General features: G+C 44.7%; 1 protein-coding gene across 2 annotated transcripts in view; it reads left to right on the forward strand.

Annotated features, from left to right (window-relative positions):
* TMEM132D (transmembrane protein 132D) overlaps positions 1-22,991 on the forward strand; it is a 610,320-nt gene that overhangs the window by 385,117 nt on the left and 202,212 nt on the right. The gene's annotated exons all lie outside the window — the stretch shown is intronic.

Genomic DNA, 22,991 nt, shown 5'->3' on the forward strand with positions numbered 1-22,991 from the left:
CAGTTAATTTGAAATGAGAAGGACCTACCCAATTTGCTAGAAGAAACAATACCTTTCAAAGAGGGGAATGATCATTTAAGTTTCTGCATAGATCTAACCAGTTCTTGTTTGTTGGTAATCCAAGATAAAGGAATCGGTAGAGGGCAAATGCCAGATAGGATTTTGAAAGTAGGACAAGCACATTTAAAGTGTATTCTGGCAAATACTGGAAGCCATGTTCGAATTTGCCTTTGCCGAAGATGGGTTTTGTTTTGTTTTTTAACAATTAGGGATGTATCTTCATCGGAATATAGAATTTTAGATCAGAATGTTCTCTCTCAAGGATGGATCTTAAAGCTGCAGGAAAAAAGATTCTTCATATGATGCCTGAATTTTAAACTCTCTATAGAATTCAGTTTGTTGCATCGGAGTCTTCCTGCAAACAACATCTTTTCCCTGAAATTAAGCAGTATGACATTGGTGCACAATTATGCTTGACTAATGTCGATTCATGGGTCATTCAGCGGAGGGGAAAAATGCTGGTATACACAATTGTTTAGTACTTCAGTAGGAAAATCAATCTTCCATTGCAAAATTATGACCCAGACGGCTAGCTGGTGACAGAAAGTTCATTATCATGCCCAGTGGGAAAGGGTGAGAGGGTTATTACTGCCTACTTCAGATCAACACTGCACTGTCAACAGCATTATTTTCAGCTGCCAACTAAAGACTTAAATGTCTCGATGTTTTATCTCACCATATGCTGGAGCACTTCATTTCGTTTGTCTCACTGCTCTTACGCAGCTTTCATTTTGTCTACTGAGGCAGTGACTAATTAACAGCAGTTACACCCATATTTTAGCTGGGCCAGGTCTGTCATTATATCCTTTTTTTTTTCTAGTGGGTATGACTCTCACCCCTCAGTACCAAGCTGAAGATCTTGAATCTGTAAATAAAAATTCATATAGCCATTGCTGTTCCTGACCTGTGACAATGCCAAAAATAGGCATTAACATAGTAACATAGTAGATGACGGCAGATAAAGACCCGAATGGTCCATCTAATCTGCCCAACCTGATTCAATCTAAAAATTTGTGTGTGGGGGGGGGTTTCTTCTTCTCCTTAGCTATTTCTGGGCAAGAATTTAAAGCTTTGCCCGATACTGTTCTTAGGTTCCAACTACTGAAGTCTCCGTCAAAGCTCACTCCAGTCCAGCTACACCCTCAACCATTGAAGCCCTCCCCAGCCCATCCTCTACCAAATGGCCATATACAGACACAGAATGTGCAAGTCTGCTCAGTACTGGCCTAAGTTCTTCAATATTTCCTATTATTTTCTGATTCTAGATCCTCTGTGTTCATCCCATGCTTTTTTGAACTCCCTCACCATTTTTATCTCCACCACCTCTCTCGGGAGCACATTCCAGGCATCCACCACCCTCTCCGTAAAGAAGAATTTCCTTACATTGCTCCTGATTCTCCTACTTCTCAACTTCAAATTATGTCCTCTGGTTTTACCATTTTCCTTTCTCTGGAAAATATTTTGTTCTACATTAATACCTTTCAAGTACAGTGGTGCCTCGCATAACGGACGCTTCGCACAGCGAACGCTGCGCACAACGAACTTTATGTCTTGATCCGTACAACGAACTTCGTTTCACACAACGAAGTCGCCCGAGCTGCATCCTTAAGCGCAGGCACTGCGCTTAACTGCCCTCTCTCCGCCTGGCTCCCTCTTGCCCCCCCCGACTCCCCGACACGATCGGGGCAAAAAGGAGCCCAAGCCCTCTTGCCCCGCCGATTCCCCAACTCCCCACAAAATATCGGGCCAGGAGGGAGCCCAAGTCCTCCTGGCCACGGCGACCCCCTAACCCCACCCTGCACTACATTACGGGCAGGAGGGATCCCAGGCCCTCCTGCCCTCGACGCAAACCCCCCCTCCCCCCAACGACCGCCCCCCCCAAGAACCTCCGACCGCCCCCCCAGCCGACCCGCGACCCCCCTGGCCGACCCCCACGACACCCCCAACCCCCTTCCCCGTACCTTTCTGTAGTTGGCCGGACAGACGGGAGCCAAACCCGCCTGTCCGGCAGGCAGCCAACGACGGAATGAGGCTGGATTGGCCCATCCGTCCCAAAGCTCCGCCTACTGGTGGGGCCTAAGGCGCCTGGGCCAATCAGAATAGGCCCGGGAGCCTTAGGTCCCTCCTGGGGGCGGGGCCTGAGGCACATGGGAGTCGGGGGGGCAAGAGGGCTTGAGCTCCCTCTTGCCCCGATCGTGTTGGGGAGTCGGGGGGGCAAGAGGGCTTGAGCTCCCTCTTGCCCCGATCGTGTCGGGGAGTCGGGGGGGCAAGAGGGCTTGAGCTCCCTCTTGCCCCGATCGTGTCGGGGGTGCCAGGGACCACACGGAGTCACCCACCGTACCACCCGATTCGGGTAAGCGCAGGTATCGGTGGGTGGCTTATTTGCGGGGGGGTGCCTTATTTTACATTTTTTTCTAAAAAGGGGGGGCTGTCTTATTTGATGGCCCTGCCTTATCATCGGGGAAACACGGTAGAAAAAAAAAAAAAAATGAACAGTTAAGTCCCAGTTTTTGCCGCTGAGACTCTGCCCTCTCTCACTGTAAAATTAGACTCTACTTAGTCTGTCTTTAAATTTTAAAAATGTGTGTTGTTTTAAAAAACAATTATGTTTTTAGATGTATCTATTTATGTATGTATTTATCTTTTTTTATGTCATCTTAGCATATTTTATGCTACAGAACGAATTATTTTTTTTAACATGTATTGTTATGGGAAAACGCGTTTCACATAACGAACTTTTCGCATAACAAACTTGCTCCTGGAACGAATTAAGTTCGTTGTGTGAGGCACCACTGTATTTGAACGTCTGAATCATATCTCCCCTGTCCCTCCTAAATTTTGTAAGGAATGATAACTGACTCTATTTTACTGACCTTTAAACATACACATCCAGGGTGGGAGGGAGGGGGGAAGGGGGTTGTACTGGAATTGTTTTGGGGAATTTTTAGATAGTTTCTTGTGGGTATTTATTTTCTTGATTAATAGGTGGGAGGGTGGGGAAAATAATTGGTTATTACTATATGTAAGTTTATTGTGCTTTTCTTGTAATATTATATATACATGAATTATTTGTATGCACAATTGTAGTTGGAAAATTTAATAAAGATTATATATATATATATAAAAAGATTGCTACTTTTGTCTTGTGAACACAAGTGGATTCTCAGCTAAAACTAAGCACAAAATTATATATCCTACTCTGGATTCTGCTATTAGGCCTCTTCCTCATGATGATTCACTGCCTGTCCCTGTATCTCCACAAGATGGACTTGCTTCTGTGGAACACGATGAGGAATGTGAGGATGATGCAGAAGCTGGTCACAATCCAGAATTATCTGATCATGATGTGAATGATGAAGATTCAGAACCAGAGACCTTTACACAAGCTGAGCTCAATGATCTTATTTGTGATTTAAATCTTTCAAAAGAAAAAGCAGAACTTCTTGCTTCAAGGCTTAAGCAAAAGCATTTGCTTGCAAAAGATGCTAATATAACTCATTACAGAAAAAGGAATCATAACTTAACACATTCTTCACTGTAAATGGCTCATTGTGCTTTTGTCATGACATCAACGGGCTCTTCAACAATTTGTCACAAGTGCATTGTTCAGATGAATGATGTATCTTCATTGATTCTTCACAGAGAAGCTTGAAGGTAGTGTTACTGTACAACAGAAATTCCAAACCAAGTATACCAATTGCCCATTCTGCTCATCTAAAGGAGTCTTATGAGAATATGAAGAATTTACTAGAAGCAATCAGTTATAAAACACACCTGTGGAACATCTGTGGCAATCTGAAGGTCATTGGCATGCTAATGAAAATGCAAGAAGAATTCACTAAATACTGCTGTTTCCTGTAATTGTGGGATAGCAGATCTACAGCTGAACATTTTGTCAAGTGTGTCTGGCAGCTGAGGGATACCTATAACCCAGGGACAAGTAGTATGAAATTTATGCCATTGGTGGATCCTCATAAAATATTTCTTCCACCTTTTCATATCAAGCTGGAGTTGATGAAGAACCTGGTAAAGGCCATGGGTAAAGCAAAGTCACCAGGTTTTCAATATCTTGTTAAGAAATTTCAAAAAATCAGCACTGCAAAAAGGGATTTATAGGCCCACAGATCAAGTCTGTTATGCAGGATGAAGATTTTAAGCAATCACTCTCGGCATGCTGAGCTTGAAGCTTAGGAGGCATTCAAGTGGTTAGTGGAAAACTTTCTGGGCAACCATAAGTCTCCTTCATACAAGGAAGCAGTTCAGAACCTCTTTGACTCGTATCAGAAACTTGGCTGTCACATGCCATTAAAAATACACTTTTTGCACTCACATCTTGACTTTTCACAGAAAATCTTGGTATGGTGAGTGACGAGCAAGAAGAACGTTTTTACCAGGACATTCAGTTAATCGAGCGTCGCTACCAAGGTTTCTGGAATGAGAGTATGATGGCCGACTACTGCTGCATGTTGTGCTATGACAATCTAGACACAACTCACAAAAAGAAATCATACTCTAAGCATTTTTGAAGAAATATTGGTTGCTAAGTGACACAGTCCAGTATAATTATGCTATGCTGTGTGCTTATTTGACTTTGGACCGAAGATACTGCAACATTTCTCTAAGTTGATGCTGCAATTCTTAAAATCCTATATGCTAAAAACCGGGCAGTTATAAAGTATTGAAAGTTTGCTGGCTATTGGCCCTGACGCAGTGGACTAGCAACGGTGTCCACGAAACGCTGGCCGCGTCGGCTTAGCCATTAAATAGGCTAAATAAAAGAACTTGACGTGGAAGCCTTTAAAAAAGAATAAAAAAGAAAAAAAGAAAAAGCAGATTGAGATAAGTGATTTAGCTGCCTATTAAATAAGGATACACTGTGAATAGGACTGAATTTTAATATCTTAACTTCACCTTTAAGAGTCTTGAATTTTAGTCACTACACTTAAGGTCTATTTATTAAAAAGTTTCAAAAATTTAATTGGGGTATGGGCCTATGACTGGAGCATGGAGCTATAGAAATACGCTGACAGTTGAGTCTGTGATAGGACTACGCGTATGCTCCGAATCTGAGGCCCTCCTCTAAGTTTCCTACACAGTGGATATATCATGTTAAGTGGTATTTTTCTCTATATGAGTAAGTGATTTTTTGACCACTTGGGTTAAGTATATTTAGTTTATGGACTATAAATTACGCCAGGTGTACACCTGGCAGGGCCTCCGCGTGTGCGGATCGCCGGACTTGATGGACCGAAGGTCTGATCCGGAGATGGCAGTTCTTATGTTCTTATGTTCTAAGCAGTGAAAGGCAGGTGCAGAGTGAACATTGTTCTAAAATACATTAAAAATGTAGAAAATAAAACTATAAAAAGGCATAAGAAGTTCAGGAATGAGATATAAAAAAAAAAAAAAAAGCCTGGAAAATGGCAAGTTTCTGTTAGAATTGTTACTGCAATTGATTTGAAGAGAAAAAAAAAAACCCAATTAGACAGGTTTTACTGTGTTGACAAGTTGCACTTTGCAGTATCTGTTAATGCTCTGGTCTTTTGTTTCCCTAAAAGCTCAGATATAAAACGCAAGCATTCCCCCATCATCTTTTTTTTTTTTTGCTTCGGAGCCCTTTCAATAATGCACATGGTAGATTATCTAGTAACCACTAATTGTTAAATGTCAAGGACGTGTCCATATAACAGGCATCGCATTAAGAAAAAGAACAGCAAATGAATGAATTTATTATAATTGCTGCTGTTGCATTAAACACACAGATTGCTCCATAGTGAGAAATGGCACATTTTGAAATACTTGTCAGCCAGACTCCTCCTCGGTTCCTTTCTTCTTTAAATGATTATCTTTTCCCCATGTTATCTTCCAAAAAGTTTTATATGCATTAAGAGAGTAACATACGTAACGAACATAATGTACGTACGCAGGTAACGTAACGTATGTACGCAGGTAAGGCTAGTCTCAATTAGGGCACTGGTCTTTGACCTAAGGGCCGCCGCAGGAGCAACTACTGGGCACAATGGACCACTTGTCTGACCCAGCAGCGGCAATTCTTATGTCTAATGTAACAAACGCCTAAGCCGCACATGTGTACTCTTACCTGCTTGCTCCCGTTTTCCGTGTTCTGTAGGTCCCCGCAGGTAAGAGTGCGCATGCGCGCTTCCACGCATCTCTCTCTCCCAAGGTGGATGTCGGCTTCGGGCAGCGCAGAGGCTGTTGGCTGTTGGCTGTTGGCAGCTGCAGGCCGCAGTGGCTGTCGGCGTCTGCAGACCACGGCAGCTGTCGGCGCCTGTAGGCCGCGGCGACTGTCGGCGGCTGCAGGTCACGGCGGCTTGAGGCAGCTGTCGGCGGAGGGCAGACGTGGGGTAAGGGATGCTGCTGGACAGGGGAAGAGACGGGGGGGGTAGAAAAAGGAAGGGAGGTCTACTGCTGGACGGGGGAGCAGGAAAGAGGTGCTGCTGGACAGGGGAGAGATTAAAAAAAGGGAGAAGGGCTGCTGCTGGATCAGTGAAGAGTTGGTGGTGGACACAGGGAAGGTAAAAGGAAGGGAGAATGGGTGGACAGCCGAGGAAAAAGAAATACAGAAAGCGTCTAAGGAGAAAGAGAGAGAAAGAAAGAAAGACAGACACACACACATATATTCTAGCACCCGTTAATGTAACGGGCTATAAGACTAGTTCTTAATAATGATGTGCATATTTCTTTTAGATTCCAAAAAGCACCTATGAGGAGCTTATTCTGTAAAGAAAAGGAGGTGCCTAGTTTTACAGAATACTTAGCATTACCCTATGGCTCCAGACAAAGGAGGACAGATTGAGACATCCAGGTTTTACTTCCAGTGCTTTCGATGGAAGTAAAACCCAGATGTCTCAATCCATCCTCCTTTTTCTGAAGCCAAATGGTAACCCTAAGAATACTAGCATTATAGATCAAAATCACATCTGTATTTTAGGCGTGGTGCTATTGTAAATATTCTTGCCTAGATTGTTAAAGAATGCACATACGTTATAATATTTTCTAATGTATGCACCAAAATGTGCACCTAATCTAATCAAATCTAATCTTTTATTTATAGATCGTACTTTACCTACGTAGGTTCAAGGTGATTTACAAGTAAGAGAACCCTTGTTAAGAGCAGGGGAAATGTACAATCGAAGGTCATATCAGATTTACACAAATTACGTATAATTGGAAAAACTGGAGTAGATTAAATTATAATTTTGGGTGGAATTCCTTATGTCATATATGTAAAATGGAGAGATTTCTGGCAATATAGCGGGGTAGTTTCAAGAAATTTTAAGATGTTTGGGAGCCATTAACAAAGTATTGTACTGATTAGATGAAATTTTCTTTTCCCTTAAATTTACAAGTTCAATTGTGAGGAAAGTGGGGGGGGGGGAATTTTATAGTTATGTATTGTATAAGTATTGATTATTTGATAGGTAAGGGGGGGAAGGGTGGGAGTTAAGTATTTATCACTGTTACCATTGATGATTATTAAGTGATATAGATATTGTTAATTTGTTTGGACATTTTATCACACTTATTGTAAGTTTGAAAATGAATAAAAATTTTTTTAAAAAAATAAATAAACTCATTAGCCAGACTGAACAGAGATTCCAACATAGGTAGACACAAATAACGGCAAGCATATTTATTTATTTTTTTTAATGTATGAATCGTTTAAATCTAAGCGATGTACAAAAACATTTACATTCACAATTTCAAACACAAACATACATTGTAAAATGCAGTAAACAAGAATCCAATAAGTATATACTTAGAGTTTTTAAATTCTGAAATCACACTGGTATCATTTAATTAACTCCAAAAAGGCAGTAATTATCAGTTTATATCTTATGAGCTTCTTGAACTAATAAGAATTGCTCTAATTGTAAAGGGTCCCCAAAAATATAATCTTTATCCTGATATATTAAGCATTTACATGGAAACTTTAAGTAAATTACCGTATTTTCACGCATATAACGCGCGCGTTATACGCGTTTTTACCTACCGCGCATACCCCTCGCGCGTTATTTGCGTGAGCGCGGTATACCAAAGTTTTAAAACATAGTTCCCACCCCGCCCGACGCCCGATTCACCCCCCCAGCAGGACCGCTCGCACCCCCACCCCGAACGACCGCTCGCACGCGCTCCCACCCGCACCCGCATCCATGATCGGAGCAAGAGGGAGCCCAAGCCCTCTTGCCCGGCCGACTCCCTGACGTCCGATACATCCCCCCCCCCGGCAGGACCACTCGCACCCCCACCCCGAACGACCGCTCGCACGCGCTCCCACCCACACCCGCATCCACGATCGGAGCAAGAGGGAGCCCAAGCCCTCTTGCCCGGCCGACTCCCCGACGTCCGATACATCCCCCCCCCCGGCAGGACCACTCGCACCCCCACCCCGAACGACCGCCGACTTCCCGACAATATCGGGCCAGAAGGGCGCCCAAACCCTCCTGGCCACGGCGACCCCCCTACCCCCACCCCGCACTACATTACGGGCAGGAGGGATCCCAGGCCCTCCTGCCCTCGACGCAAACCCCCCTCCCCCCCAAGAACCTCCGACCGCCCCCCAGCCGACCCGCGATCCCCCTGGCGACCCCCACGACCCCCCCACCCCCCTTCCCCGTACCTTTGGTAGTTGGGCCAGAAGGGAGCCCAAACCCTCCTGGCCACGGCGACCCCCTAACCCCACCCCGCACTACATTACGGGCAGGAGGGATCCCAGGCCCTCCTGCCCTCGACGCAAACCCCCCCCCCCCCCAAGAACCTCCGACCGCCCCCCAGCCGACCCGCGATCCCCCTGGCGACCCCCACGACCCCCCCACCCCCCTTCCCCGTACCTTTAGTAGTTGGCCGGACAGACGGGAGCCAAACCCGCCTGTCCGGCAGGCAGCCAACGAAGGAATGAGGCCGGATTGGCCCATCCATCCTAAAGCTCCGCCTACTGGTGGGGCCTAAGGCGCGTGGGCCAATCAGAATAGGCCCTGGAGCCTTAGGTCCCACCTGGGGGCGCGGCCTGAGGCACATGGGCCCAACCCGACCATGTGCCTCAGGCCGCGCCCCCAGGTGGGACCTAAGGCTCCAGGGCCTATTCTGATTGGCCCACGCGCCTTAGGCCCCACCAGTAGGCGGAGCTTTAGGATGGATGGGCCAATCCGGCCTCATTCCTTCGTTGGCTGCCTGCCGGACAGGCGGGTTTGGCTCCCGTCTGTCCGGCCAACTACTAAAGGTACGGGGAAGGGGGGTGGGGGGGTCGTGGGGGTCGCCAGGGGGATCGCGGGTCGGCTGGGGGCGGTCGGAGGTTCTTGGGGGGGAGGGGGGTTTGCGTCGAGGGCAGGAGGGCCTGGGATCCCTCCTGCCCGTAATGTAGTGCGGGGTGGGGTTAGGGGGTCGCCGTGGCCAGGAGGGTTTGGGCTCCCTTCTGGCCCAACTACCAAAGGTACGGGGAAGGGGGGTGGGGGGGTCGTGGGGGTCGCCAGGGGGATCGCGGGTCGGCTGGGGGGCGGTCGGAGGTTCTTGGGGGGAGGGGGGTTTGCGTCGAGGGCAGGAGGGCCTGGGATCCCTCCTGCCCGTAATGTAGTGCGGGGTGGGGTTAGGGGGTCGCCGTGGCCAGGAGGATTTGGGCTCCCTCCTGGCCCGATATTGTTGGGGAGTCGGCGGTCCTTCGGGGGGGGGGGAGGGATGTATCGGACGTCGGGGGGGGGCATCAGGCTTTCAGGATGGGGACAGACCTTCAAGGGGGGACAGTGCACGGAAGTCAGGGGGGGGTGAACGGAGAGTCGGGACAGCGCACGGAAAGTCAGGGCGGGCGAAAGGAGCGTCGGGCAGCATGCGCGGTATACCCGTGAGCGCGGTATATCAAAGTTTTTGTGCAAATCATCGTGATTTCTGCGCGCTATATTCGTGTGCGCGTTTTATACGGGTGCGTGTTATTTGCGTGAAAATACGGTAGACCCATTTGGGTTGCTACGTTAAAAGAAAGTTCATAGTTCACCTTCTGTGCTGGTCATTAGTTCCATGGTGGATTTTCTTGTGACACTGAGGAGGGGGGATACCCTTCAGCCCACCGCGGATCTTTCCGGTCCCAGCTCAACAAACTTAACCTGTTTTGTAATTCCTGGTCTGAGCCAAAGTGCTTAGGCATAGGGTTACCAGGCGGCTGGGAAAACCCGAACATATCCCCTTTTTAGAGGACGGTCTGGGTGCCCGGAAGGATTTCCAATAACTGGCAGTTTGTCCGGGTTTTGGAAGTCTCCAGCTTGGGACCGCAACTGGAAGCCCTCTGCGCATATGCGGATGTCGATGTGATGACGTCATACACACGCACATTCGCGTGATGTCATTGTGTCAACATTCGCGCATGAACGAAGGAGAAAGCTTGCCTCAAATTGGGGCGGGGCTTAAAAAAGAGGAAATCTGGCAACCCTACCTAGGCAGCATCCAAGACTTTGTTAACGAGACCAGGGTTACATTCAGCACTTAACTGGCTAAGGCAACCCCATAATTAGAACAGCATAAAAGTCAGTTCTTTCAGTGACCCATAGCCGTTTAAGGGCTGAGTGTCACTCTTTACAGACTATATTTCTCTGGCTCCATAACCCTGGAAATTCAGTGCTGGAACCTGGACATGACCCAGCATTGAATTTCTGGGCATTATACCTGTGGTGGTCTGCAAAACAGTGAACACCACCAGCTGAATGTTTTCTTCCTGCCTAAATCTAGGTTGCTCCTTATAGAGTTACCCTAAATGGTTGTGCCAGGCACCCTTGTCAGTCAAACAAGTTGACTTGGGAAGACTATAATGATTTGTCCTGTAACGAGCACCTCCCAACAGCAATGATTCAGGAAGAAGCTTGCAGGCTCCACAGACAGAATGACTAGGGTTACCAGATTTGTTCAAGAAAAAAAGAGGGCATGTGACCCCGCTCCATTCTGTCCCAGCTCCACCTCCACATAAGCCTTGTCTCCTTGCCTGGGTCTGGGCTGCATCTGGAGGACCTCCGAGCATACATGGATGCAACACGATGATGTCACATGCATGCACCACATCCACGAACGCTCGGAGGCCCTCCAGATGTGGCCCTGGGCTTGGGGGCCTTCCAAAGCCCAGACAAACTGCTGGGTTTTGAAAATCCGTCTGAATACCCAGACAGTCCTGGTCATCTAGAAACCCTAAGCATGACAGAACTGAACTTTTTTTTTTTTCTCGCTTCCGACTCGAGGAACATCTCATGCTTTCAACTCAGAAAGCCACTCATTAAAGCTGTGTGCCGATGATTGAGTGCACAGCTTCCAACATAAAAGTAACATGAAAGGTTGGGTTGACGATCCAGTAAGCTGACCGTATGCAAATTTGAAGCACGCCTTAAGAGGAGACCCGTATGCATGCTCATATGGGTCATACACTAATGGCAGCCACGTTGTGTGGGCACAAAATGGCGGCTTCAATCTACGCATGCTCTGGCATGATCACAACCATGTTGTGTGGGCACCGAAATTCCAGCTTCTGTGCATCTACTGGCATGGGTATATATCAGGAATCAACCAAAACCCCAAATCCTGAATGTTTATAGCAAATGTAACTAAAACAAAAAAGCCTCAGTTTTACCACTGTTCTTCTACAATTCATACTAATATGAATTTAGCTTTAAATTAGGTGAGTGGGATGGAGGGGCGGGAAAAATGCATTGCTCTTATCGAGTTGTGAACTTTTCTAATTGATTTGATACCATGGTGACAGCTGAGAGGTGTTAGAATTTAATATGCTCTAATGGTTTTACATTTTGGAAAAATTTATAAGTAAGCTCTTTTTAAAACAGGGCAATCAGTCATTAAAAGACCATATTATCTGTTGATTTATGGAAAAAGCACAATCGACCACGTGACTTCATTGCTTTTGAGTCTCCTTTGGCTCCCGGTTTATCTCAGAATCCAGTTTAAGGGCTCCTTTTATCAAGCCGCACTAGCGGTTTGACGCACGTAATACCGTGCACTAAACCGCCGTCCACGCTAGCCGCTACCGCCTCCTCTTGAGCAGGCGGTAGTTTTTAGCCAGCGCGGGGGTTAACGCGTGGTGAAAAGTCACGCGGGTTAACCCCGCTAGCGCGGCTTGATTAAAGGAGCCCTAAATGTTTTTGTGTTATTTTCAAAATTTTATATGGTATTTTTGTTCTTCTTCTATGGAATGTTTATAGATTTTCATATGCGAGAGGCACTCAATGATTTAAACTTTCCCTTCATTCTAGGAAAGGAACTCAAGGAGTCAAGAATTTTAGCCTTTCTCTGGCTTTTAAATTTCCCCAATTATGGAATGAACTTCCTTTAATTTTGAGGTGCCCCAGCTCTTTTCAACCTTTCCATAAATCTTTAAAAACTTTCTATTTGCTAAATATTTTGAAAATTAATCCTCTTGTATTTTAGCTTATTTTTTAACTTATTGTTAATCGCATCAAGCTTCCTCTGGTTGAAGACCCAATATATAAAGTTAAGAGAGGAAGAGAAACGGAATTAAACTAAACCTTAAGTTTGTATACCACATCATCTCCATAAAGATAGAGCTCGACACGGTTTACAGGTAATTCAATAAATGAGGGAAGGACATAATAAGAAATTAGAGGTTAAGAAGAGGATAGCTAGCTTTACATTTTAAATAGATAGCTTTATGTTTTGGAGAAAAGCCAGGTTTTCAGATGCTTTCGGAATAATTGGAATGAGCCTAGGTTCAGCAGCGGGGCAGGGAGGTTGTTCCAAAGCTCAGTGAATTTGAAGAAAAGGGATTTCCCTAACCTCTACCATTTGTTAAAATCAGCAGTGCCAAACAAAAACCTGCATTAGCTGCTTAATGTGGACAACACTCTCATCCTACCTGTTTTGTCTGCTCGTAATCTCGGGGCCATCTTTGATTCCTCTCTCTCCTTCGCCACCCAGATACAACATGTCCTCTATAATATTATCAAAATCCTACCCTTCCTCTCTGAGTACACTGTTATAACGCCCTCATCACCTCGTGATTGAACTACCGCAACTCGCTATTCTTGGGTCTTCCATGTAGCCATCTTGCTCCCCTCCAATTCGTCCAGAATTCGGCTGCACGACTCATATTCCTCATTACCCCTCTCCTAAAGTCACTTCATTGGCTTTCCGTCCTTTTCCGAATACAATTCAAACTTTTACTGACCTACAAATGCACTCATATAGCTGCCCTTCGCTATTAAAACCCACCTCTTTGAGAGTGCTTTTAATTCCTAACTCCCCAACCCTATATGTCATGTCTGTCTGTCCAAGTTAGACTCTAAGCTCTTCCGAGCAGGGACCGGCTATAAATGTCAAAATGTACAGCACTATATAAGTGATTATTATTATTAGTAGTAGTAATAGTTGGGTCAGGAACCAGATGTGACTTGGCAAGAGCAGAAGAGAGAATTTTTGCACACAAACCATTATTTCATGTGAAGAAGTGGCTTTAAAATTTGTCCCTCCAGATGTTATTGCAATGTTGCAATACAGTTTCATTGCTCCAAGCTTTACGTGTCTACTCGTCATCGGGTCCAATTATACTACTTGATATTCAATCATATTCTTTACTCTTGCATTTTTTAGAAATTTTTCATTTTAGTTTAAACTTAAATAATGTTTAAAAGCTGTTACTTAGCTTTTTCATGTGGTCTCTGGCAAGGGGATTGTCATACCGACATGTTTCGCTGTAAATAGCTTTATCAAGGATAACCTCCAAATAGTAAACCGCCAGCACATAAGACCACTACGTCCTCAGAGAGCTTGGAGCAATGAAATTGTATTGAGCTCCAAGTGGTGCCGCTGAGGATCCTTGAAACTGGTGATAAGCTTCTAGTTCATAAGGGTATTCTAATGGTGGTGAAGTCTGTGCTACCATTTGAGTTACAGTATTGATTGAAGACCCTTGTGGAGTGTATAGATTGTGTTATTGCATAATTAATTGCAATGTTGCAGGCATCTTGTCAAAGAGCAAGGCTAATTGACGTAGCTTGGTTACCTTGAAAACCAGATCTGCTTTCTGCCCTCAAAAAGGCAGACTCTTGTTCTATTGTTAATGAATTAATTCTTTATTACATTTCTCCTTCCATATTCGCTGTGATAGGGGATTAACAGAACCACAAATACAAAAAAACCGCAAATAACTTTTTCATATGTTATTCACTCTTTTCTATTAAAAACCATTGTAGATATGGTGAAACCGCAAATAACAGGGTGGGTGACCTGGCCTGTTCCAGAAGGAGAGGCAAAACACAGTGAAGAAAGTGCTGGGAATCGGCGATTTCTCTACGCAAGCTGATGTAAGTGGGGGGTGGGGGGGGAGCCAGCAAGCTAAAAACCGCAAATAATCAAAAGCGCGATTGCTGAAACTGCGAATATGGAGGGAGAAGTGTACTCTCATATTTTTAATTCGGAAAAATTAACTGTGCTGCTGTATTTTCTATAACTTGTAGCTTTCACTTATTTAGGGCTCCTTTTACAAAGCCGCGGTAGCGGTTTAACGGGTGTAGTAGCACGCGCTAAACTGTCGGCCGAGCTAGCCGCTACCGCCTCCTCGAGCAGGCGGTAGTTTTTCGACTAGTGCAGGGGTTAGCGCATGATTAAAAGTCACTTGAGTTAAAGCCGCTACGTCTAAACTTATACCCTATAATCAACCAAAAAAAAGCCTAAGTCCCAAACGTCCAAAACAAGGGCTTGTAGGCGAAAGAGGAGCCAGTCCTTCGCCTAAAAGCTGGATTCTGTAACCATTGTCTGTCAAAAACAACACCGGTTACAGAATCCACCACCCCACACGACATCGGGGCAGGAGGGAGCCCAAGCCCTCCTGGCCACGTGACCCCCCACCCCCTACAAGATCGGGCAGGAGGGAGCCCAACCCCTCCTGCCCAGGTGGACCCCCTACCCCCACCCCCACTAAAATACGGGCAGGAGGGATCCCAGGCCCTCCTGCCCTCGAATCAACCCCCCCATGACTGCCCCCCCGAACACCCGATCGGCCCCCCACCAACCTGCACACGTCCCTTTTGCTTAGGCCCTCCCACCTTGCCCCTCATCCCAACCGTCCACCTCGTTTCAAATGACTTTTATACACTTTTACACTTATTAATCACCCTCAGCAATCCTCCAGCTGATGCTGACAAGTGAAAATCACCACTAATTCAGGCTTCTACTACCAAACCTTTTATCAGGTGATCTTATTACTGCTACTTCAAAGTAACCTCTGCACCACATCCATCCTCCTTACCAAGCAGACCTTACAGTCCACCAGCAAACTCCTACCTCTGGATAATCCCTGACCGTACCTCAAGTCTCATTTCCGTCTCCTAGTCTATGGCTCCATTACACCGTCTTTACTTGTTACTGACTTTACCCCTCCACCCCAAACCACAACAAATCTCAAGCCCACAATGCCCACTCTTTGAATTCACCACCTCACCATGCCTTCTGCACCTACCTTCTTCACATCTCCAAGGCTTCCACAGTTTCTCCCCCTCATTCAACCCTCGCCATCCTGTCTAGCTGCATCTCATCTGTGTCGCCATCATCTCCTGCTCTGCTCCAACCTAAAGAAGGATATAAAACTGCTGGAGAGGGTGCAGAGACGAGCAACGAAACTAATAAGAGGTATGGAGAAATTGGAATATGAGGAACGACTCAAGAAACTAGGATTGTTCTCCCTTGAGAAGAGGAGGCTGCGAGGGGACATGATAGAGACGTTCAAAATACTGAAAGACATCGATAAAATAGAGCAGAAAAACAAATTATTTACATTGTCCAATGTGACACGGACAAGAGGACATGGTTTGAAGCTAAGGGGTGACAAGTCCAGGACAAATGTCAGGAAGTTCTGCTTTACGCAGCGAGTGGTGGACGCATGGAATGCTCTTCCACAGGAGGTTATTAAGGAATCCACTGTGCTAGGATTCAAAGGCAAATTAGATGCACATCTCCTTATGAGAGGCATAGAGGGATATGGGTGATTAGAACAATCAGGTGTATACCTGACTGGGCCTCCGCGTGTGCGGATCGCCGGACTCGATGGACCATGGGTCTGATCCGGAGATGGCAATTCTTATGTTCTTATGTTCTTATACATTTCTGTTCCTCCTTTTGCTCACTGCTGGGGACATCATCTCCAATCCTGGCCCTCCTATTCAACTCTCACCCTACTCAAGCAGTTCAAACCGCAATTTCTGCATGAGCAGCATATCATCAATTTTGTCCAGTGTGACCTTCATAATTAGGTTGTAAGCTCTTTCAAGCAGGGACTGTCTCATGTGTGTTTAATGTACAGCTCTGCATGCATTTGGTAGTGCTATAGAAATAATAAATAGTACTAAAAGGGACCAGACAAAATTGTTAACTTGAGGTTCAAAGGAAAGAGAGAAGTTCACAATGGCAACTTTTCAACCTGTAAAGATTTACCCAGAATTAAAGTGATTACAGCAGAAATACGTGTCCTAAAAGTTCTAAACCAAACAACTTTGGTTCTGCTGGCATTCAATTGAAGTATATTTTCAGTTGCCCAATTTTGGATCTTGTCCTTGTATTGTGAAATCCTTTTAATAGTGCCAATTAAGTTGGCACAAACTAGGGCCAGCTTCAAAATGTCATCATCATAAGATAATGCCACTTCTGGCGTTGGCCACGCCTACTTTGGCATTCAGCAACCTAAAGCACCTATGTAGGCGCGATTCCGATTCCTTTTATTTAGACGCCAGTAGGTGCTTCAACCTCTCCATTTTTTTTACTTTACAGTAGCATAGTCATACAAAAAAAACAGCATTATTCAATTTATTTATTTATTTCGATTTTTATCCCGTTTTCCCAGAAGCTGAGAACGGGTTACAATTTAACATTCACAATTTAAGAACAGAATAGTCAAAACAACAATTAGGTTACATTTAGTCAATTATAGAATTATTCGAGAGTCCAGCCTAGTCATAGCAAAGAGTAATTTGAGAGTCAACTGAGGAAGCTGTTCAGGTGAGGCCCTATTGTTGGAAGAGGAAGGTCTTCATTGCTCTACAGAAGGACATTAGTGAGTCTAGTGACCTTATCTGTGTGGGTAGCTGGTTCCATAGCTGAGGGAGGAAATGGCTGTAGGAGCGTTTACGTGCCGTGCTCATCTGGAGGGATGTTGAGTCTTTGTTCGGCTTTGGAGCGGAGGGGGCGGTTAGGGGTGTATGGGCACAACTTGGATGCTATGTAGGCAGGGTTTTTTTGGTGGAATCTCTTGTGGGTCATCACCAGGGCTTTGAAGATACAGCGCTTTTTTGAGTGGTAACCAGTGGGCTGCACAGAGCGCTGGAGTAACGGGGTCACGGAAGCCGAGGTTGCATAGGCGCCGAATTGCTGAATTCTGGACTTTTTGAAGGCATTTTAGGTCTCTTGCAGTGATTCCAGCAACTAAGTTTAGGTCCTGGTTTTAGAATTTCCCTGTAAGTGCATGCACATCCAGCTTTCAGTGTGGGCATTTGCACCACATTTTAATTTGTGCTCATGAGCAGGCCTAAAGTTAGGCGTGGATCCCTAGCTTAAGCGCTATTCTTTAGGCGCCTTATATAGAAATTACCCCTTAGCATACTCCAACAATTAATGCATGCTAAATATTAAGAAGCCCATAGATATAAAGTGGGCTTTATAGAATTTAATGCGTGCTAATCAGGTGTATGCTAAATACATTAGCGTACCTTAGTAAAAGGACCCCTATTTTGGCATATGAGACGACTGAGGGTTACATAAGAACATAAGATTTGCCACTACTGGGTCAGACCAGTGGTTTATCGTGCCCAGCAGTCCGCTCATGCGGCGGCCCTTAGGTCAAAGACCAGTGCCCTATTTGAGTCTAGCCTTACCTGTGTATGTTCTGGTCCAGTAGGAACTTATCCAACCTTTTTTTGAATCCCTGAAGGGTGATTTCCTCTATAACAGCCTCCAGAAGAGCGTTCCAGATTTCTACCACTCTCTGGGTGAAGAAGAACTTCCTTACGTTTGTACGGAATTTATCCCCTTTTAACTTTAGCAAGTGCCCTCTCATTCTCTTCACCTTGGAGAGGGTGAACAATCTCTCTTTCTATACTAAGTCAATTCCCTTCAATATCAAGCTTCTCAGCTTTCAGCTCTAATCCATTAGACAACAACTCCCTTTATTTTTTGTGTTTTTGTCTCAAAATTGGCACTCGGCACTTGTTGCCTCCCACCCACTCTCAATACTTTGCAAGTATTACACAGACACGTTGTTCTTCGACAATATGTGGATTTATTAATGGCCGCAGCCGTAAATGCTCTACTACAACATCTTCTACAAACAGCAAATACTAACATACCAAAACTTTCACCATGCACAATTTTGATACCAATGTATATCATCATATTCATTACCTGAACAATTTATAAATATATATATATATACACCATAGGCACATCATATTGCTGCATCTCAGTTCTTACACCCATCAACTGATCCATGTCCTGCCCAGCGACTCTGGCTGGGCCACCATTGTTCTCGTGGGTGAGCCGTTCAAGCTACCCCGCCTTCTCCCCATCCCGTTCAAGGAGGGGCCCTCCACCTGTCGGTTGTTTAAGTCATGCCACACGGCCTCCCCGCCGTCCAAGCCGGGAGACAAGCAAGCCTCTGAGTGCTTACCTCACTTGCTTCTGCAAGGCTATAAGTCGCCACATCTTTTACTATCAACAACTGTAACAGTGTTCTTTCTTATCTGTATGCTGTGCCTATGACCCCACTAGGATTCTTTCCGCCTACGGCTGCGACTGGTTTCCTATGGGGTGGGAGGGCGGGAACCTGCGACGTTCCCATGGCGAGGGCCGAACTGCGGCTTCCGCAACAGTTCGGGTCGCCTCCCTCCGCTCACCTCACCCCTCCCTTTCCTTTCCCTCCTAGGCAACGTCCTCGGCCATTTTGTCGCCGCTGCCCCCTATACGGTGGGGCGCTTGTCCCTTCCCCCAAAATAAAAATTGGCACATGAAAACTTCTTTGCATGCTGGCTTTCACTTAATTTTAAATTAATGATCAGCTTTGCATGATGTGGCTTCTCAACTACTCATCAATTCTGAATTTTAATAAAATTTCACAAATAAGAGGCTGTGCATAGAATGTCTAGGAAATGGCAAACTTTCAAATTGTTTTGCAAGTGGAGCTTTGCAGGGAAAATACAGGTTGTTTTTTTTACAGTCAAAACCTACTTGCAAAATAATTTTGCACGTTAGTAGCTTGGCCTCTTTCTCTCTGTTATATAGAAAGGGAATCAGGTTGTCTCTGGTCTTGAACAAAAGTAGCATGCCAAAATCCCAAATTATTAAAGTCCAGCCTCTTGGTCTGTATCACTATCAGTTTAATAAGGGTACAGCACATTGCTAGGGATGAGCGTGGAAAACGTTTTTGGTTCATTTCCAGGTTTATTATTACTTATCATTTCTATACCGCTGCTAGACATACACAGCGCTGTATATTAACATGCAAGAGACAATCCCTGCTCAATAGCGCTTACAATCTAATTAAAATAGACAAACAGGACAAATAGTGGTTAAGGAATTTCTCACAGAGGGAATTATAAAACAGACATGGGTGCGCTACAGAGAGAATGCTTTTAGGGCAGGCCAAAGGCAGCAGGCTCACCTCACCGATGCAGCCAGCGGCCCGAAAACCACAGCACGAAGGAAGTAGGTGGGGGACAGAGGAGAGCCACACCCAACTCCAGGGTTGGCGGCTAGAGAGAGGGGGGGGCATCAGATCCCACTGGGGGTGGATGTTAAGAGAAAGCACCTGTGAGAGAGGAGAGGTGAGGAGATGGTTGGGGGGAGAGAGAGAAAGAGAAAGAAGCGTCCACAGAGGAGGGGAAGTTGGGGGCCCCCCCAATTATGGAACACTCTTCACCAATATATCAGAGAAGAAAAAGACCTCAGTCAATTCAAAAAACTACTAAAAAGTTATCTTTTTAAAGATGCATTCAATCTCTAACTTTTTTCCTATTAGACGCAGACATTAGGGCTCAGTTTTATTACCCCATCCTATTGTTTCATTCCTTGTTTTGTCTCTTTTCTTAAGCAGCGATGATGCAACTTTACCCTTGTCTTAATAGTGTTAGTTTTAAGTCATTTTGATTACTTATATAAACCTGTTTTATGAAGTTGTAAATCGCTTAGTAACTGGAATAAGCGATTCATCAAATATAAATAAAAACTTGAAACTTGAGAGAGAGAGAGACCTAAAAGGGCTAAAAGGGTACAGAGGATAGGAAGGAGGCCTAAGAAAATGGGTGGGGGCCGGGGGCCGAGTCATGTATCCCTTTTTTGTCTTCACAAATATGGTAACCGGCTTTGTATGTTGATTTGGCAGTATATGAAATTTTTAATAAAGCTTGAAACCCTAAGAGAGGAGGACTTCAACTGGTGGGGTTTGGCGATTCCCATCAGCACAGGCATTTCACTGACTTTGGCCTGCCACTGCAATAGTGCATTTCTTTCAAAAGAGCATGCACCAATCACAAAAAGCTGCGCTCTCTTTCATGACAGTTCATGCATGTTCGATTCAGAGTGCTGTGCACTTTTGAAAAGTGTGCACTCTTCCAAAAGAGCACACGCTCTCTTAACATCATCGCTCCCATACTCTAATTAGAAAAAAAGCAAAGAAAAGAAAATGAACATTCCCAGAAATGACATGGAAACAATATCATGCAATCATTTTTTGCCTGCACACCCCTCTCCACCTTTTCACTTATTTTATTTTCAGTCATTTTCTCGATTCATCTCACACATTTGCTGTAATAAAGGTATTTAAACGCACGTTAGTCAACTTTATGCATGTTACTTGATAGGTTAGTGCACATTAAACTGTTTTAATACACATTAACCCCCCCACTTTTACTAAAGCTGGCAGCGCGGGCTGGCGCAGTAAATGCTCTGACAAACATAGGAATTGAATGGGCATCGGAGTATTTGCCATGCGACACTCGACTGTGCGGATTTGTAAAAGGGGACCTAAATTTGTAAAGGCCTGCGGGGTACACTAATAGCTACACATCTCTACACTTAGAATTACAGAGAAAAAAAAACTGCACATAGAATGAGAAGCTAATGGATTTTAAAAGTGGACTTGTAGCAGTATAATTTTTTTTTTCAAGATTTTTTTCTCTTGTACCTTTCCCCCACTAACAGTGCCATAAAATAGCAAAATCACTGGCCTGTTGATTTCTCTAAAAGCAATGCCCTGGAGTTAGTTATAATTCAAAGTGACTTTTTCAGTAACTGTGGACTTGCAATAATTGTAACAGTCAAGCCTCAAGCAGGTTGAAAAATAATTCAACTCACTGGATGCGATGTGTAGCTATCTTTTTCCTTGATGATTTGAGACAGAGAATGTAAGATTATTCAATTTTATAAAATTGCAAGAAAATACATATAAATAGCATAGAGGCAACTATGGAGAGGGGGACAGAATTGAGTTCTGGAATCTACTGTATCGCCTCATCCTATAATTCAGTTATTTCATAAGAACTTACTGAAGATATTTAACTATCCATCTGTTTGTATAGTGAGTTTTTTCATAATTATACTACAATACCTCTGAAGCACCTAACACTTGCAGTGGGAGCAGGTATTTTGCAAAGATATATGCTAAAAAGTAAACGGCATAGATCCAAATGTTTCCACATTGAAGGTGCCAGCACGTCTTCATGTAACTGCTGTCAATTAAATAGCGAGGCCACAATTTTAACATGGTTTCATACTGAAAGTGGACAAAACTGCAAGGGATTTAAGGAGATGTTAGATGTGCAAGGGCCCAGGACAGAAACTAGGAAAGAGCCCCCACTGCCTACCAGCAAGTTAAGCCTCCTTCACTGAGGCAGACAGGAGCCCCATGTGACATGGGGGCTCGGTGCAATTGCCCTGTTTGTTAACCCCCAACGCTGACCCTGTCCTTAATCCCTCATGTAAAAAGTCTTGGCCAAAATAAATGCATTTTGTCAAAACTTGTACATTCTGTTGCACAGGTGTAAAATCTGATGTGCAACATTTTCCCCAGATATGGGTAGATTCAAGAAAGAGCACCAAAATTTAGGTGCTGGAATGATGCGCACTAAGGCCCTCATTCTATTAAAGACACCTAAAATGAGACGCCCAAATCGACATGCTTAGCTAATCTAGGGACTTTATCAAGCAGCGGTAGAGCATTTGACTGCCAGAAGAACTAATAAATCGATTCTGGAAGAGATCAAACCGGCTATGTAACTCGAAGCTCAGATGATGAAGTTACGACTGTCTTATTTTGATCACACCGTCAGAAGAAAAAAATCACTGGAGAAGGACTTCATGTTTGGGAAGATGAAGGAACCAGACGAAGAGGGTGACCTGCAATCAGATGGCCGGACATGTTGACAACAACCTTGGGGATGATGCTGGAGGACCTTTCCGGACTAGCACAAAACCGATTTCTTTTTAGATCGGCAATTCATCAAGTCGCTAGGGCTCGAACACAAGTCGATGGCACCTAATAACAACAACAGAGCACCAATGTAAGCACCTAAATGCAGTCTTTATAGAATTCTCCATTGAATGAAGAAATATTTTCTTGTTTGTTCTAAATCTACTACTTAGTAGCTTCATCGCATGCCCCCTAGTCCTATTATTTTTGAAAAGAGTGATCAAGTGATTCACATCTACCCTTTCCACTCCACTCAGTATTTTATAAACTTCTATTATATAGAAACATGATTGCAAATAAAGGCCAAATGGCCCATCCCCAGCATCTACTATCTCCTCCTCTCCCTATTGGCTAAGGCTCTTAACATTTGCATCTCCTCTTCCTATAGGCTAAGGCTCTTTACACCTGCATTGTGAGGTCATAGAGCTTTATGGCTATTGAAACATAGAACCATGATGGCAGA

This window comes from Geotrypetes seraphini, chromosome 8 (assembly GCF_902459505.1).
Source record: "Geotrypetes seraphini chromosome 8, aGeoSer1.1, whole genome shotgun sequence".
Lineage (NCBI taxonomy): Eukaryota > Metazoa > Chordata > Amphibia > Gymnophiona > Dermophiidae > Geotrypetes > Geotrypetes seraphini.